This window comes from Abramis brama (genome assembly GCF_963993115.1).
Source record: "Abramis brama genome assembly, chromosome: 13".
NCBI lineage: Eukaryota > Metazoa > Chordata > Actinopteri > Cypriniformes > Leuciscidae > Abramis > Abramis brama.
The window spans coordinates 39,111,148-39,130,502 of NC_139975.1; the positions used below are offsets into that span (position 1 = coordinate 39,111,148).

The following is a 19,355-nucleotide window of genomic DNA, read 5'->3' on the forward strand; positions in this document are numbered from 1 at the left end:
ATTATAAAACATGAATACAAATATTTAAAGATGTAAAGATACAAACATTACACGTAAAATGTAAAGATAAAAATATGAATATGTGATGATATATATAAACCATATATTTAATTTCAGAGGCTAATATACTTTGATGTATATACATATATTTCATATTTAAAAAATAAGAACATGCATATGAATACAACCAAAAAATTATAAAAACATTTTTTTAACACAAATAGGTAAAGAATGGCTTCAAATCGTTATGAAATGTGAAAGGATTTTCTCTTTTCAGCCTGTGTTACCTGTGATCGTACAGGAACATCACAGTGATTCTAGCTGATGTTTTCTACATAAGGCATTGTTCAGAGACGCAGCAAAAATCTGCTCGGCTCAAGTCTTTATCTCGAACAGTGAAAAACTGAACAGTCGTTTTTACAAAGCCAATTCAGATCTTAGCCTGAACTGTCAGATTCAGTTATTTTCATTTGTTTGTGTGGAAAAGTGTTCAAATTCACTCATTTCTGATAACTCTTTCGCTAAATAGTGAGCTGCGTCTCATGGGAGCGTCTTGTAAACATGATCTTTTTTTGTTGTACAGAAGAAGCCGTAGTTCTGACATGTACTATATTAAACTTATTACGTTATTTCCTACAGCAACCGATGCACTGTAGATACAGCAAATGTAGACTTTGCTTTATAAAAATTTCTGCTTATGTATTCTATCACACCTTATTCTACCAGTGTTTAGCAAGAGAACTTAGTGGAACACCTTCCGGTTCATACATTGCTGTAAACTGGGAAGCGAGATGAGCATTGTTAACAGTTTTCAGTGCTTGGATGGAATGTTATAAGCAATTGTCCTGCACTTTATTGGCATCTGTCGGATGCATGTGTTGTTATGTGAGTGTGAAGCCGGTGGTGTTTATGGATGATGTTCCTCTCGTCATATAATAATAACTGTCTGTCCTGAAATCAATATCCTGTCTAATACAATATTTGCTTCTCATTCAAATGGTCAAGGACGTGCGTGTGTTAATTTGGCCCCAGAATTCCTGTCACAGAAGTGGGGAAGTTGATGCTGGGTGGAGGCATGTTGGGATTGACGGGAGACGCAGAGCTGCCGTGACCGCTGAACGGGACGTCAACACTGTCTCCGTAGTCCGCTAGACTGTCGTTACTGCTTGGTTGCTCTCGCAGACAGACGGCTGACTGATGGGGCACTTCTCATCATCACTGATGGAGAGACAGACCAGAGGTTTCGGTTACAGTCCAGCAGGAAACAGTCAGTGTACATGTTTGACGGAGTCAGTGAATGTTCTTACCTCTCCAGAGTTCTATGTGCGCAAGCATGAGAGCAGAGAGACTTATGAACAGAGAGAACTATTAACACTGTAATGTAACATAATTGGCTAACTGCGCTTACCTGTACTCTCCAAACACGTCATCTTTCATTGTTCGGGCCCCAGCTTCTACCTGACCCTCCTCTTTATCTTTCACTGAAACCCAAAAAATAGAAAGCACCATAAATTCAGAGTGTCTCTTTCGCTGGCAACCCTATAAACAAAGCAGCACTACTGTATACATTCACCGCTATCTAGATCTAGAGTATCGGTCAAATAAATGCTGTTTTCACTACGTATAAAACATACAATACACTTCAAATGGTTATTCATATATGTAAAGGCAAGTTCATGCCAAGGATGATAACAATAACAATAAAGTTATAGTAAAATCATTCTTAATATAAAAGAATAGTAGAGTTCGTACCACAGCTATTACGATAACGGTAAAGTGAAATGATATCGTTGGAGTCACTTTCAGAACGATGTATTCCAGCTGGTGAAAGATAAAATGCGCTTTCGCATTTTTGGATCAGTCAACAAACACAATGAGTCATGTCATCTTCTCCTGTTTTTGTCACTTGCACTGCCTGCCACATGTTCAGTATAGCCTTCTCTGTCAGCACTGAGGGCTTCACATGGGGGTAGGCGCACATAAGCTTCCTTGCTTCAGCCTACTCCTTTTGAGCTTCCATTACTGTGTAATATTATGACTTTTGTAACAAACATGATTGTGAAAAGCTCAAATAAACTAAACTAAACGATAAACGATGTCTATTAATCTCCCCAGGTGTCTCTGAATAACCACGCCCCCTTGTTAGCTTGTTTGCCTGTGTATTTAAGCTCTGTGTCTAGTTCAGTCTTTGTGAGTTCTTGAAGTTGTATGTTCCTGAGTCCAAATTTGTCAAGTTTTCAGTTTATTTAATAAAAGACTGCTGCACGTGGATCCTGCTTCCTCCTATGTTTCAACCACACCGTTACAACTTGCAAGATTGATAATATTAGAGAGAACATTATAACTATGCAACTGTATACTACGGTACCGATTCAGACAGTGCATTAGTCTCTTAGTCTCCCTAAGGAAAAATTCCATTCATTCATTCATTCATTGCTTATAGGAGGATTTTAGGAATTTACTAAACTCGTTAAATCATCTAAATTGACAACATGTATGTTAGACCCTACACAGACTAAGCTACTGAAAGAGATGCTTCCAGAGGTCATAGATCCTCTTCTTAATATCATTAATTCATCTTTGTCTCTAGGATACGTATCAAAAACCTTTAAGCTGGCTATGATTAACCCTCTGAGCTCGGCAAACGCGCGGGCGCGTTTTGCTGGATTTTCTCCACATTGTAGCACTATAAACTTAAATTACTCCGTCATTTATGGTCATACAGAAAAAAGAAATATAAAAAAAGAATCTGTGATATTTCTACTTTTGTATGTGTCCACTTACAATCAAATCAAAACATTGTGCTTTTGTAAAATAAAGAAAATAAACAGGGTGTGCGTTCTGCCTCTGTCGCAGTGAACTTTTTTTTCTTGAGCACGTCTATAAACTGAAACAAAACTCAGCGAATACTTGTCACACATTTATGAGCCATACACCTTTATAAACATTTAAGTGTGTACTTTTAAATGATCAGATTCAAAACAAAAACAAATATTCTCTGTTTAAGTAATTTGTATAAAACCAACAAGATGTCCAGCTTCTCAAACGCTTGCTCATTATATTTAATTTTGCCACGCCCACTCGCGCAAAAGAGATTCACATGCAAATCTCCACATGGAACGCGATCGCGCTCGTTACCTCAACAACAAAACACCAAAACACTTCACTTCACTTTTCGTCGAGTTTGAAAGACGCGCCTGAGCTTACATTGGATTTACCTCAGAAGAAGAAGAACCCGATTTGAAGACAAGAAAGATGTAAGGTAAGAAATTCTTACATATTAGTTTGTTATTGTTGCATAAATGTCACATTGCAGTTGAACTGTTGCTAGATATATGGGGAATATTATAATATTTAGACCCGTGTTTACTGTTACTGTGTTTGTGGATATCTGCTCAAACGTAGATATGTATATGGTAACCATAATGTTTTATATTTGAGCGCGATCGCGTTTGAATGTATCATATTTTGGATCGCGATCGCGTTTGAATGTATCATATTTTGGATCGCGATCGTGTTTGAATGTATCATATTTTGCAGCGCGATCGCGTTTGAATGTATCATATTTTGGATGAAAGCAAAACGCACCAAACGGCTTCATGTTTTTACCATTATCTCATTTCATTTCATCATAACGAATGGAAACATTTGAAGTAACATGATAATCAATATATTTTTCTATAGCTTAGTTGTTACTGAAATCTTTTGGAAGATTTATACTGCTATAGGTTATTGTTATTATTATTTTATCCAGCACTGCGCATAGCTTATGCCTACAAGGCACAACAAACCTGGTGTTCATTATATTATATATTGTTGGAAACATTTGTGTGTGTGTGTGTGTGTGTGTGTGTGTGTGTATTCTGTGAATTTTAAAAAGCAATTTTAACCAGAAAAATCTAATATTTATTTCCAAAATCATGCAGGCCTTTCTCTTGATATCAGTATGTTCACTTTTTTCTTTCAGGGCCCAGATGCCACTGAGGACTTCAACATCCACATGAGTCTCTGTACGTGAACATGGTAAAGTGAAAATCAAACACCTTGGAAATGAAAGGTATGTACAATGTTTTTAGGAATGGCACAAAGGTCTCTGTCTTTGGATCATTGTTTTCAATAAGTGCTTTTTTGTCATTTGTTGTGTATCTTTGGACTATGTTGTGTTGTAAATAAATCCAAACAATTTAAAAGCCATTCTTTTTTAAATCTCCTCATTTACAGTATTGTGCAAGATTGCTCAGAATGACAGGGCCTGATAGCTCCTAATAGGGCCGTTAGGGGAGGGTCTTTGTCTTTCTCAGGTGTGAAAAGCTTACATATTAATGACCTCCGCATAAAGCTTTTTCACACAAAACACGTCGTAACATTTTTAAATCAATATATTGTCTTATCTGAATGAGCAGTCAGGGTGATTTTCACATAGTTTAGAGCAAATATTCTAGGCTACGTCATACAATTTTCAAAAGTCTTGTGAAGAAATAATCAGTATGGGTTTCATGGCCTTATTTCAGTGAGAATGTTTTTTTGTATTTTCACAAACCACGCATAAATGTCATTATCTCAAAACTACAAACTTTTACATACATGCTGCTGATATATTATTGTAGCAGAGTTTGTGCTGAATACAGTGTAATTAGACTTTAGCCATGAAAATGTCACAAGTAACAGAAATAACCAGAAATGTCAGAGCATGTCAGAACACCTCCAGGGCCCAGAAAACAGCTCAGACCGCAAACAGCTTTAAAACGCAACTTGATCCTACAGAATTAGTCAATTACAGGCCGATCTCAAATCTGCCTTTTCTGTCAAAGATATTAGAAAAGGCAGTATCCTCACAACTGTGTTCCTTTCTTGAAAGAAATGATATCTGCGAGGATTTTCAGTCCGGATTTAGACCGTACTATAGTACCGAGACGGCTCTCGTTAAGAGTCACAAATGATTTGCTCTTATATCTAATACACTTTAGCCCATTATCAGAAGGATTTCTTAGGGCTTTATCTTAGCTGTATTTTCCATATTTGTCTTGACAAATGAAACATTTTTCCCACTCAATATCTCTTCCTATTTGTTTTTCTTTGGACGCTAGGCTTACAGCTCCCTCTGGATCCATGTTATCTCATCTGAAAGGCAAATAAATGTTTCACTACACTAGTCTGATTGGTTTCTGATCACTACAATGTCCTCTGACATAAGCTGAGGGCTTGGCTATCTAACAAACTGGTTAACACTTTTAGCTAGCAGACTGTAAAATAGGCTGCTGTGCAGCAAATAAATTATAAACATATTATTTCCATTACACATCTGCACAAAACTTAATTTACCTGTTAGTAAGTAAGCTAGTAATTATGAAAGTAAATTAGCCTAGCTATCTGTCTGGGAAGTATAACTGGTTGGAAAACAGTTTATCTTACCTGTTTCTGGCAACATTTGATGGTAGAATGGTAGAATATTGAGGTAAATGTTTGTGTAGACAAATAGACCAAGTTAATCTGTTGTGTGATTGTGTGATTCACTCCTTTATAAAGTTTTGTTCAGACTGTTGACACCTGCTGTGATCATCTTCTCTGGATCTGCTGCTGACACAACAGTGCCCCTTGTGGTGTGATACTCTTGTGGTATTTATTGATTATTATTTTTTAATGATCATGCTTGCACCTAAGTTGGATTATATTGCACATTTGCCCAAAATTACAGTAGGTAACATGGAAGAAAATGGAAGCACTTTGGGGAAAAAATCCGCTTTTACCACTTTTAAGAATATAGTGTTAAAATGGACAAAAAAATCATCATTTCTAAGCTGACAACAAGGCTAGAACACATGTTGAGGGGCTAAATATTAATACTGGATAGGTTGTATGCTTGTACCAAAAAGTGTCCAACAAAGTTTTAATATCAGTTTTGCCCTCCTGACTATAAAAAGAGATCTAGCGCGAGAGAGAGGCAAAAAAAAACGCCTGTTCTTAATTTATGTTGCTTTGAACTATTTTCATTTTGTACTGTTTTGTTTAATTTTGCTGCAATTTCTTTGGCAATACAAATTTAAAATGTTGCAAGAATAAGATTCTGTGTTTCTTATTTTGCATCGCAAAGGGAATAAACTCTAAACTCAATGCAGCCCTGTTTTAAATAAATTTTAAAGACTTTATTTAAACCTTGAAATGTGTTCAAACTTAATTAATTTTAGTGTTCTTTTACATTTTCATTGTTTTTTTTTTTCATATTGAAAGCAATTTTATTTAGTCTGTTATTTTTTATGGCCAAGTCTTTTCCTGATTTGTTCAATGTATGGATCTGTTTTGAAAATTTTATTTCGTTGCTTTGGCCGGGTATCACTGTCAGTCATCTGTCACGATATGGTTGTGGAAAAGGAGAGCGAGGACTCAATTGCAGAGGTAGAATGTTTAATAAAGATAGAAAATAAATCCAGATACAAATGAAAACAAAGCAGGCAAACAAGATAAACAGGTCTATAGCAGGAACACGAGGAAACAGATATAACGAACCAGCACTGGACTACAAACACAGGTAGACTAAATAGGGTAGCAAACAAAGGAGGGTAACGAGTAAGGCAGGTGGGACAAATTAATCAATAATGAGATAACAAGATGGGAGGAGCTAGACAATAGACAGGAGAGCACATGGCACAAAACAACAAAACACCCATGTGCAGCACAAGACAGGACAGGCATGTGACATCATCTCAATTTTGTGAATGATTCACAAAACAATAATTTGGCAGATTAAAGACGAGCTTAATCATCTTCATTTTCTGGTGCGATCGGCTGATAATCTTCCTTCATCAGTTGTGTCGTCTGTGCAGCGGCTCTACTGGAATGTAGCACATGTATGTTGCTCCTTGCTGATCAGCAAATTTTTTGCTTACATGAGAAATTGTGATTTGAGGTTATATTAGAGCCCTGCACGGGCCAAAAACTCCAGCCCTAACCCGGGCCTGGCCCGTGGTGTTAAAACCCTACCCGACCCAACCTGACCTGACCTGACCCGACCCGAGACCGACATAAATATCGTTTTAAGCTCTCTCTGACGCATGCGCTCTTTGATGCGCTCTTTCTGACGCTCGCTCTCTGATGCGCGCTGTTTCTGCTACACCCAAACACACACACGTCACATGCTACTAAGAGGTAAACTTTTATTATAGGTCTGAAACATCAAGCCCACAAATATTGGACAGACTGTCCATTACAGATAAGCATAAGCATGAAGGGAGAATATAGTGCTACAGGATCAAACCGCGAAAAAAGTAAATAAACGGCCTACCTTTCTTTGCTTTAAGTAACTGAACTGAAGAACAATGTTCAAAACAATGTCCAAAAATAACTCTTTGCCAACTGGCTAATGTTAAATAATATTAATAAAATACATAAAAATCCGTTGACAGTGCTGTAACGTGTTTCTCCCATCTGCAGAACGGTCTTGGATAACTGGCTTGCCAGAACGCTTTGTTTTATGAAGCGGACTATGTAACCGCACTGGCATTAGTAGTACATTTAACATTAGCTCAAATGATTTATAGGGAATTCTAATAATTAATCATGAATATGATTAATATTTTGCATAATACAGTTACATTAATTTATTCGAAGTTGAAAATAGATCGATTTGTATATCTGAATAATCAATCACAACTAATTATAATTCATCATTCATATACCAATAATCCTATTTCAGATCGATTATGAGATAACCCTTAATGGAAATGAATAATCATCAAACGGGAAAACTTTGTCCAGCAAAACGGCCGTAAGATTAACTTAACAATTTCCCAACAAAAATTATCTCTTTCTTATAATTTGAAGAAAGCTATTTTCTGGCCATAAAAACAACTCTCCTGTTCTTATAAGATTAGGTTACTTAAAGTAACAAATCAGCTTTGTAGCTTAAGATCGAAAACATCTCATTGACTTTAGTTATGAGCAGGCAGACAGAATCAATCAAGTATATATGGAATTTTAATAATTGGACTAATACATTGAACTAAGGAATACAAAATACTACAATTTACACGAGTAAATATGTATGTACAGGACACGTAAACAAAATACAAGACTAAACGAATAACAGATGAGAGAGGGAGAGGATGAAAGGGAGAAAGTGAAACTAAAGTTCAGGATGAGAGAGATCACCGAGATGATCTCAGCATGGCAAAATCACAGGCAATATAACCTTTTGAGAGACAGCAAGGAATCAAATCACATTAAAAGTTCAATAAACTTATCTTGCAAAATGGTTCTCTTTGTTGCTGAAGAACGCCGAGTTCGTGCGTGTGTCCTAAGAGCAGCGTGCGTGTGTTTCTTTAAGAAAGCAGGGCTTGCTTCGGTGCGCGCGTGCTGTGTCTTCCATGCGAGCGCGAGCGCGGGAGGTTCAAAGAGTCTCTTTCTTTGAGGTGAAGTTGCGGGGAATGATTCAGGCGAAGTTCATTCAGCTCGTGAATGAACAGAGGCGAATAGGAAAACGAAACTAGACTATAGAAAAACATAAAAAGAAATAAAAGAGAAGAAAAGAGAAGCAGGCCGAAGCCGGTCCGGACTTGGGTTTCCAAAGTTTTTGAGGAGGGAGAAGAGAGAGAGGAAACTGAAGGTTTAGGCTTTTATCAGTGTCCCATGTACCGTCCCCTTTTTCGTGGTCGACGAATCCTCTTAGAGCATTCCGAGCAGAAGATTTTCTTGTGTGTTAATGTAGCCCGACCCTCGTGTGGAATCACGAGGGGGCAAAGTATGATATTATGCTCAGGGAATTAAAAACGCATGGAACCATAACGTTTATCACAGTCTCTTATCAAAAATCTTCTTCGTCATGCACAGGAGATCAAAACAATACTAAGGACGAATATTGACAAAGATAGCAACATAGAGATACATTCTTTTGTTGAACAAAGGCACTTAAAGATTACATTACTGTAATTCAAAAACACAACTATTCTAATATTACACTGGTGAACATGCAAATCACCTGGAACACTCTTTGTACATTTTTAATAGTTAGTAAAATGAAATTTTACTAGTGGAAGTCCATATATGTCAATGTGTGTGTGTATATCTGTGAGGTCGGCATCTGTTGCATCTCGTGGTGCATACCACGTGAGGGGTTGGGGGCTATTTGAGAATGTGTTACTCGGCAAAAACAAAGGTAGTTCTGTGGGCAGACTAACTTGACAGCCTGAGGCGTCATATAATTTTGCTGAGAGAAGCAAGATAGTCCTAGTTGTCCCAAAACAACTGAATGGGGTAAGTCTTGCAATTTTCCTTCAGTACACAAAGAACAAACGTTAGACACAGTAAGGGAATTGTGGTCGCAGCACGTGATAGTATGAGAAACAAACAGGGGCCTGTTCGTTGATTTCATTAGGTCGGGTAAAACATTAACCAGGGCCTGCTTGTAGAGACTTGTGTCAGAAAGCTAGTCAATTAGGGCTTTCTGAATATGAACGTGTAGTGTTCATATTTAGTCAGCATGAGAAGAACAATCATGATTCGCTACTTCAGAACATCTGACCGGACAGATGGTCAGTGTCGTTACAACTACTTTCTTAACAGCCAGCAACGACCAACCTCTGGGACTTTTACTGACAGCTCAGTGATGTCCAAGGCATGTCGGAGGACCGTGTTGTAGATGTGGTCCTGACAGTCCAAGCGCCGGTAAGGTCGTAATGCAGCAACAATATTCGAACCTTGGTCTGTTACCCACACCACCTTACTCATTACAGAGGGATCAAACTTGAGAACTGACACAAGCTGCTTCTGCAATTCCTTGCGGATATTTTCAGCTGTTTTAGAATCATCGTGAGGGAACATGGCAGTGGTGAGTACATTACTCTTCAACTTGAAATCTGACGTTATGAAGTGACATGTGATCGCCATGTAACTGACCTTGCGGTAATCATCAGTCCACATGTCTGTAGTCATCCCAACATTAACTGAACACATCACCTCTTTTATCTCAGCAACAATCGCTTCTCTTTTTGTTGTTGCCTTTTCCTGGCATCTGCGAGAGATAGTCGTGGGGTCAGGCAGCAACTTTTCAGCAGACAGGCTGCTCCGACGTTTATTAGTTCCTGGGCTAACTTTATAAATCCTCCGCAAGCCACCATTTGGAACGGCCGTATCTTCGCAGCAGAAATCCACACACTTGTCGATGACTTGGGATCTGGCATTAAGTGGCACTGGCTTCGAGAAGAACTTGGACATAGATTACTGTCTGCTTGTGCTAGCAGAGTTACTAGCTGCAGCGCAGCCGTGCTCGACATGCCATTGTAGATGAGATGTTCCTGTTTTTTTGCTGTCATATGTAAGGATATGTTTGCAGATTCTGCATTGCACATTACCAATTGTCTGTCATCATAATCAAATCAAAAATTTTCCAAAATGCAGCTTTTCCCGAAGCATTCGGAAATGTTATTTACTCCCCACGCTCCAACTTCTTGATGCTCTGCATGGTCAACTGTCAGTGTCACCTGTTAATGCACGCGAGTGACGTGTGCGTGTATATGCGTATTGCATTTGTGTTACTTTCTTAGGCGATGTATAATACAAACCCGATTCCAAAAAAGTTGGGACACTGTACAAATTTTGAATAAAAACAGAATGCAATGATGTGGAAGTTTCAACTTTCAATATTTTATTCAGAATAGATGACATATCAAATGATTAAACTGAGAAAATGTATCATTTTAAGGGAAAAATAAGTTGATTTTAAATTTCATGGCATCAACACGTCTCAAAAAAGTTGGGACAAGGCCATGTTTACCACTGTGTGGCATCCCTTCTTCTTTTTATAACAGTCTGCAAACGTCTGGGGACTGAGAAGACAAGTTGCTCAAGTTTAGGAATAGGAATGTTGTCCCATTCTTGTCTAATACAGGCTTCTAGTTGCTCAACTGTCTTAGGTCTTCTTTGTCGCATCTTCCTCTTTATGATGCGCCAAATGTTTTCTATGGGTGAAAGATCTGGACTGCAGGCTGGCCATTTCAGTACCCGGATCCTTCTTCTACGCAGCCACGATATTGTAATTGATGCAGTATGTGGTCTGGCATTGTCATGTTGGAAAATGCAAGGTCTTCCCTGAAAGAGACGACGTCTGGATGGGAGCATATGTTGTTCTAGAACTTGGATATACCTTTCAGCATTGATGGTGCCTTTCCAGATGTGTGTTCGTGCCATTCCTGTGCCCATGTTGTGATTTCCATTACAGTAGCATTCCTGTATGTGATGCAGTGCCGTCTAAGGGCCCGAAGATCACGGGCATCCAATATGGTTTTCCGGCCTTGACCCTTACGCACAGAGATTGTTCGAGATTCTCTGAATCTTTGGATGATATTATGCACTGTAGATGATGATAACTTCAAACTCTTTGCAATTTTTCTCTGAGAAACTCCTTTCTGATATTGCTCCACTATTTTTCGCCGCAGCATTGGGGGAATTGGTGATCCTCTGCCCATCTTGACTTCTGAGAGACACTGCCACTCTGAGAGGCTCTTTTTAAACCCAATCATGTTGCCAACTGACCTAATAAGTTGCAAATTGGTCCTCCAGCTGTTCCTTATATGTACATTTAACTTTTCGTAAACTTTTAAGCGCATATCTTAACCCTCTGGGGTCTGGGGTGTTTTTGGGGCCCTTGGGATGTTTTGACTTGCCCTGACATTTGTGCTTTTTTCAGTTATTTATAAACATGATAATGGCAAAGGTGTAAATTCACTCTATATAGCACAAACAGGGCTACCATAATATTTAAACATTGTGTATGTAGATGTTTGTATTTTTAAGAGAATAATGTTTATGCGTGGTTATTGAAAAAAATAAAAATGAAAGTTGCTGAAATAAGACCACAAAACTCATACTAAATATGTGTCAATAAGACTTTTGACTAATGGATGTTGTCGCTTCGAGTTCTGGCTTCAAAATTATGTGAAAATAGTCTTGCTTTATCGTTCACATAAAACAATACATTGATTTAAATTGGGTAAGACAGGTTTTGCTTGGAAAGCCAATATGCGAGGGGGGCGTGAACGAGGAGTGGTTTACACCTGAGAATACAATGTCCCACCCACTCTGCATAATGAGCCATTCATTCAGGTGTGACACTGACTGAGCCACAATGCAAGGACAAAAGATATATTTAGAAGAAGACTTATATTGACCATTTAAGATTTTGCTTACATCTATCTTGTAAATATCTTTTGCTATTTTATTAAAAAGGTTACAATTACAACAATAATTACAATTTCAACAATATTTCAAGTGTACTCTTTCTTTGTAAAAAAATGATTATAGGCCTACATTTTATTATGTATTCATTAGTTTGAATATAGCCAACATTGGAACAGCTAACATCTTAGTTGGTGACTTTATTTTTGACAAAAATAGTATTTTATATATATATATATATATATATATGTATGTATACATACATATGTACATGTACATGTACATGTATGTATATATATATATATATATACGTGTATATATATATATATATATATATATATATATATATATATATAACATTTGAGCAGAAATTGCTAAACAAAAAACAAACATGTACATGTATGTATATATATATATATATTAGGGGTGTAACGGTTCACAAAATTCACGGTTCGGTTCGATAGGATACACTTGTGTCACGGTTCGGTACGGTTTGGTTCGGTACGTTTTCCATACAGCAAAAATAAATAAATGCCAGAGAAATTTCCTTGAATTTTTTTTTATTATTATTATTTTATTTAATGAAACTAACATCATAAAGTATGATTTTTTTATTTTTTTTATTTTTTGCTTTTTTTACTGAGCAATAATGGAGCTATACTTGACTCTTCTTATGAGCATATAAAACAAAACAGCTCCTTGGACAAACTGAAATGTAATATTGCAGTAGTAGGCTAGTTATAAACAAAGGTTTATTTTAGTTCAGATTAACATTTGAGGGCAGCCATAATTGTATTCATAATGTCAAAATAAAACCGACTTAATGTTACTTGAAAGCATTATAGCCCACTATTCCTGACAAACTTCCATACCTTGCAGTTAGTGTTACTACAGCAAATCCATTCCACGGTGAATGTTGCTGATCTGTAGACACCGGCCAGTTCATTCATGGCACGATGTTTCTTCCTGGTTTCCACGTCAGCGTTGTTTGATCCGTTAATAACAGAGAAATGTGCATGTTTCTCACTAGATCTCGCAGCGATGTTATTACTTCAGTGGCGATTTCAAAAAGCATTTGAAATTCAAATGCTTTCTTTACTGGTCTGGTCTCTTAGCGCTGTGTGGTGTTGCTTGATCAGGCTCGCGCATAGGGCTCGCGAGTCTCGCTTCACAGGTCAAAACTGATAACGGTCCACACAAACACAATAAGAGTAGCTCAGTGTCGTTCCTTACATTGCATTTGCCAGTTGATGCTTGCTTGCCACCCGCGACGCGCCTTCATTTGAAATAACGTAATTTTTGTCGGCAGAAAAAATGGTCCAACGGTTCGATACGAATACGCGTATCGTTACACCCCTAATATATATATATATATATATCTATATATATAACATATGAGCAGAAATTGCTAAACAAAAGCTTATTTGATGTGGCAGTATATTCTACAGTAAAAACTGTACCCAAATCTAGTCAACAAAATGTTGTCTTTCATATTTCGCCTGACTGTAACGTTGTTTTTATGAAATATTAGGGCATATAAATGTTAATTTGCAGTTTAATACGTTGCTTATACAAATAGCCTACATTTTATTTCAACATATTTCAGTCGATTTTTACTCATCTCAGTATAGCAATACAGTTTGCTAAAACATCATCATTCATTCACACACGCGATTTAAATTTAAACTGTCTTTTTGCGAGCTGTGGTAAACAGCGCGCATCTCTGCCGTTCATTCATTCACACACAGAAACCCGATTCACTTGAAAAGGAAAAAAACTTACTACAATATTCCTCAGCTCAGTCGGATCCTTGCTCCTCGAAATACCCGCACTTCTGAGGTACATTTTCCATTATTATTATTCCTCACAGCGCTGCGAGACGGTGTAAACAAGTAATGATCTGAATAAACTTGTGTTTTCTCGAGCTGATATGGGGGCGTTCACAGGTTTGCGTGGATTGCCTCAGCCATTTGCGTTTGAATAGCGTGCGCTGTCCGGGGCGTCGTCACATTATTTTTGAATGAGCTCTAATGAGCTCGACTGGAATCGCTCTCTTTTAATACAGATTTCACAAGATGAGAATATTTGTTTTTTATATAAATTACTTCATTTAAAAGAAGAGAATTCAAGCTTCATGCCTGTGCGTCTGTATGCCTGATTGACTGAGTATTCGCTGAGTTATTGTTCATTTTCGGACGCGTTTCAGAATGGACTTCACTGACAGAGAGAAGGCAGAACTCACATCACGTTTATTTTTCTTTATTTGGCAAAACGCACAACACTTTGTTTTTATTGTGAGTATACACAAAAATAATACACATTTAACAGAATCGATTGATGTATGAAACTTGTTTGTAATATCAAAGTCAACAGAGCAAAATGAATTTCTTTTTAACTGATAAGAAAAAAAGCGAGCTGGTATACCGCCGACCCCAGGGGGTTAACATAGCATATGCGTCAGCATCAGCATACATACAGTAATTTTCTATTGACTTAAACATTCCGCGGTTTGATATTTTCAGATAATGACTCATCAATAACAACGCCGCTGTATAACAAACTACTGTATAACAAACTACTGTATAACAAACCGCGACTGGCGCCATCTTGCGTCCACTGAGCGATTGTTTTGAAAATAACTACTTGTCTTGTTGCCAGGATGATTGTTTATACATTGTAATGGATTATAAAGTAACAAGCTGGATTTACGCTATCCCTTATATCTTAGGACCTTTATTGCAAACAAAACAGATAATAGAAAGAACATATATTTTGTTTATATTATACAAATAATAGGATTTTTGAGTTTGAGAATGTTTTTTTTTTTAGGCATGAAATGACTCGAGACTCGACTCTGACTCTTGACTCAGACTCCAGTGATAAAGACTTCAGACTTTGACTCGGACTCCAGATGAAAGATGTGTGAACATCTCTGGTGTGTGTGTGTGTGTGAGTGTGTGTTACCTGAGCTCTCCTCTCCTTTGCTCTTCTTGATGTAGCACAGAATGAGCAGCAGCAGCAGAATCATGGCGCTGATGAGTCCGATGAACCAGCCCTGAGTGGCCAAGCTACCGGGCATCTCCTGCAACTCTGAGAAAGAGACGGCACACAGCGAATCAGAGCATGGAACCCATGAAACCATCCAGGGATGGTTGTGACTGGCCTGTACCTGGTTCGTTCGTTTTGAAAGTCCAGGAAGTGTTTCTGGGCCAGATCTGCAGGAGGTACCAAACACCCGGACTCAGTCCCTGCAGCTGATAGAAGGCCTGTGTGGAGTTCACCTGCTCAGACTCTTCCCACTGACCACCGTCTACCACACACACACACACACACACACACACACACACACACACAAGCAACATCATCACTGCTGAGTTCAGCTTCATTTGGCTTTGAGGTGTTCTCATGTGTGCTGCGTCATCTGTACATAACCTCTATCATTGATAGTGTCTCTTTCTTGTTCAGCTTTGAGACTAATTCAATTCAGCCATACAAATAGTGTAAATAGCTTTGTAAGAATTGAGAAATTAGGAAATGCCGCCGGACAGTCTGTTTGAAGAGCGACCAGACCCTGAGAGGACAAAGGACCTCTCTGGAAATTAGCATTTAAACTCACCATTTTTGGGGCAAAGTCTCACCTCAGAACACATCTCTCCCCCTCTTCCCCACTCCCCCTCTCACATGCTGAGACCACATGTAAATCACCCAAGAAAATGTATAGTTTAATGTGAATGATTATCACAGAGTATTTTTCATGTTTGGTATCATTTAAAATGTCCCAGTGCGACTGGTACAAATGTCTCATTTCCAAATAAGTAAAACAAAAGGTAATAAGGTTTTTAAGAGTTTATGGATAACTAGCACACAGGGAGGGGTTGGCCTCTAGACAAATGGTCTCCCTACACCCAAAGGTGTAACCTCTGAATGCAAATTTCCATTGTTAAAAGATGTTTCCAAGTGAAAGAGGTCCTGACTATATAATGAAATGCAGCAAAGGGTTCGGGGCCTTATATGTACTTCAGATTAGCCCGTGAGGCTGAGAGTGAGACCCCTCAGCCTCATGTATTTCTTAATGTTGGGTTTGCATCTTCTCTTTATTCCAGAGTATTTGATGTTTTGTATCGATTATCTTTGAATTGATTATGAAATTGGCATGATACATTTACCTGACATAATAAATTATTATCTTTTTAGTCTCATCTGGATTACATCTGCCATTAAAAAGTTTTTTTTTTTTTACAATATAGTTTCTTAGTAGCACTCTGGGAGCTATTAAAAATGGTAATTATTTATTAGCTAATAGTGAAGTACTGCATTAAACTGAGTGTAATCAGAGTTTCTTGTTAGTTACTAAAATGATAATATTGCGTTACTTGTTTGTTCCCATGTAGTTATACATTAATGACAGTATTTAAAGTGTTACTGTAAAGATATATATATATATATGCAATCTCTGCTGAGGGCTCAGGTTCAGGCGTGTCGGCGGCCATCTCTGCTGAGGGCTCAGGCGACGTGGCAGCGGCCATCTCGTCCAGAGACACTGGCTCGGCGGCGGCCATCTTGTCCGGAGACACTGGCTCGGCGGGCGTGACGTGAACAGTCTCTGGCTCGGCGGGCGTGACGTGAACAGTCTCTGGATCGGCAGAAGTGACGTGAACAGTCTCTGGATCGGCATAAGTGACGTGAACAGTATCTGGATCGGCAGACGTGACGTGAACAGTCTCTGGCTTGGCAGGACCGACGTGAAGCTCTGGCTCAGCAGGACCGACGTGAAGCTCTGGCTCGGCAGGGCCGACGTGGAGAAGCTCTGGCTCGGCAGGGCCGACGTGGAGAAGCTCTGGCTCGACAGGGCCGACGTGGAGAAGCTCAGGCTCGGCAGGGCCGACGAGGAGAAGCTCAGGCTCGGCAGGGCCGACGAGGAGAAGCTCAGGCTCGGCAGAACTGACGTGGAGAAGCTCTGGCTCGGCAGGGCTGACGAGGAGAAGCTCAGGCTCGGCAGGACTGACGTGGAGAAGCTCAGGCTCGGCAGGGCTGACGAGGAGAAGCTCAGGCTCGGCAGGACTGACGTGGAGAAGCTCTGGCTCGGCAGAACTGACGTGGAGAAGCTCAGGCTCGGCAGGGCTGACGTGGAGAAGCTCAGGCTCGGCAGGGCTGACGTGGAGAAGCTCTGGCTCGGCAGGGCTGACGTGGGGAAGCTCTGGCTCGGCAGAACTGACGTGGGGAAGCTCAGGCTCGGCAGGGCTGACGTGGAGAAGCTCAGGCTCGGCAGGACTGAAGTGAAGCTCAGGCTCGGCAGGGCTGACGAGGAGAAGCTCAGGCTCGGCAGGACTGAAGTGAAGCTCAGGCTCGGCAGGGCTGACGTGGAGAAGCTCAGGCTCGGCAGGACTGAAGTGAAGCTCTGGCTCGGCAGGGCTGACGTGGAGAAGCTCTGGCTCGGCAGGACTGAAGTGAAGCTCTGGCTCGGCAGGGCTGACGTGGAGAAGCTCTGGCTCGGCAGGGCTGACGTGGAGAAGCTCTGGCTCGGCAGGACTGAAGTGAAGCTCAGGCTCGGCAGGACTGAAGTGAAGCTCTGGTTCGGCAGGACTGAAGTGAAGCTCTGGCTCGGCAGGACTGAAGTGAAGCTCTGGCTCGGCAGGGCTGACGTGGAGAAGCTCTGGCTCGGCAGGACTGAAGTGAAGCTCTGGCTCGGCAGGGCTGACGTGGAGAAGCTCAGGCTCAGCAGAACGGACGTGAAGCTCTGGCTCGGCAGGACTGAAGTGAAGCTCTGGCTCGGCAGGGCTGACGTGGAGAAGCTCAGGCTCGGCAGAACTGACGTGGAGAAGCTCAGGCTCGGCAGGGCTGACGTGGGGAAGCTCTGGCTCGGTAGGGCTGACGTGGAGAAGCTCTGGCTCGGCAGGACTGAAGTGAAGCTCAGGCTCGGCAGGGCTGACGTGGAGAAGCTCAGGCTCGGCAGGGCTGACGAGGAGAAGCTCAGGCTCGGCAGGACTGAAGTGAAGCTCAGGCTCGGCAGGGCTGACGTGGTGAAGCTCAGGCTCGGCAGGACTGAAGTGAAGCTCTGGCCCCACCCACAGTAAACGATTCCAGTTACAGAGTCCAGTAACCAGTCCAGGTCATACACGGGAAATCACATGGAATAAACAAGACAAGACTTCACAATGAGGAAGCTGGGAGAACAGTTTAAATAGTTCAGAGTGATGGGGTGAACTAGGCTATATGGGGTGAACTAAACAAGATAATGAGTTACAGGTGAATGTGATAATGAGTGCTGATGAGTCCAGGCAGAGAATGATGGGAGATGTAGTCTGTGAGTGAACAAGATAGTCTGGTGTGGAGTGCCCTCTGGTGGTTCTCAAGGGCACTCCAACTGGTGACCGTTACAGACGGGAAGTCCCGTAAACCCACTCATGTTTCTATGGCCACTTTTAAGAGAAAGTATGTCAGCTAACCTTGTTTCTTGTGCATTTCAGGCCTGTAAATTGGGCGTTTGATCGCGACATGGTGTAGTCACGACGCTGCTGTTTTGTTTTGTTTTGGTTTTGTTTTCTCTTGCTCCGTTTTGCCTTGTTTTTGGGGATTTTGTTTTTCTTGTTTTAGTGTTTGCCAGCTCATATTATGAGCTATATAATTTCCTTAATCTAATTTGTTATCCTTCTCAGAATTCTTTTGATTTATTAATATTTTTTTGTAATTGTCTTCCTGGGCATTTTGATTTCTCTGTTTTGTGCTTTTGTTGCCATTTCCGGTAAGCAACATTTACTTTATTTCAGTGTGTTTATTTTTTTGTCAATTGATTACTGTTCTGAGCAGTCACAATTAATGTGGTTGTTTCTTGTGTAGTTATATTTTCTTAATTATTTTTGTGTCAATTGATTATTGTTGTGAGCATTCATAATTAATGCTGTTGTTTCGGTAACACTTTATAATAATTGCACGCTATGAATCATTAGTTAAGCATTAGTAAACAGTTAATTTGTCATTTGTAAAGCATTAATAGACATTAATAAGCAGTTTATAAATACAGTTATAAATGCTTTGTTCTTGATTTTATAAGCATATCTATAATGTGTTTAATAATTGTATTTTCATACTTTATTAATGATCAATTTATCATTTCTAAATGAAGTATTGCATTATTTACAAACCGGTTATTTAGGAGTTGTTAGTGGTTCATAAGATCACTTAGAATGTGT

General features: G+C 39.7%; 1 pseudogene across 1 annotated transcript in view; it reads right to left on the bottom strand.

Moving 5' to 3' along the window:
• Positions 1 to 1,017: 1,017 nt before the first annotated feature.
• The window catches only part of LOC311095402 (neural cell adhesion molecule L1.1-like), a 40,349-nt pseudogene continuing 22,011 nt past the window's right edge, over positions 1,018 to 19,355 (bottom strand). The window contains exons 18-21 of the transcript in view: positions 15,335 to 15,475; positions 15,130 to 15,255; positions 1,409 to 1,481; positions 1,018 to 1,218 (exon numbers count right to left, since the gene is read on the bottom strand). The product of the transcript in view is annotated as a neural cell adhesion molecule L1.1-like (transcript). The remainder of the gene's footprint in view (positions 1,219 to 1,408; positions 1,482 to 15,129; positions 15,256 to 15,334; positions 15,476 to 19,355) is intronic.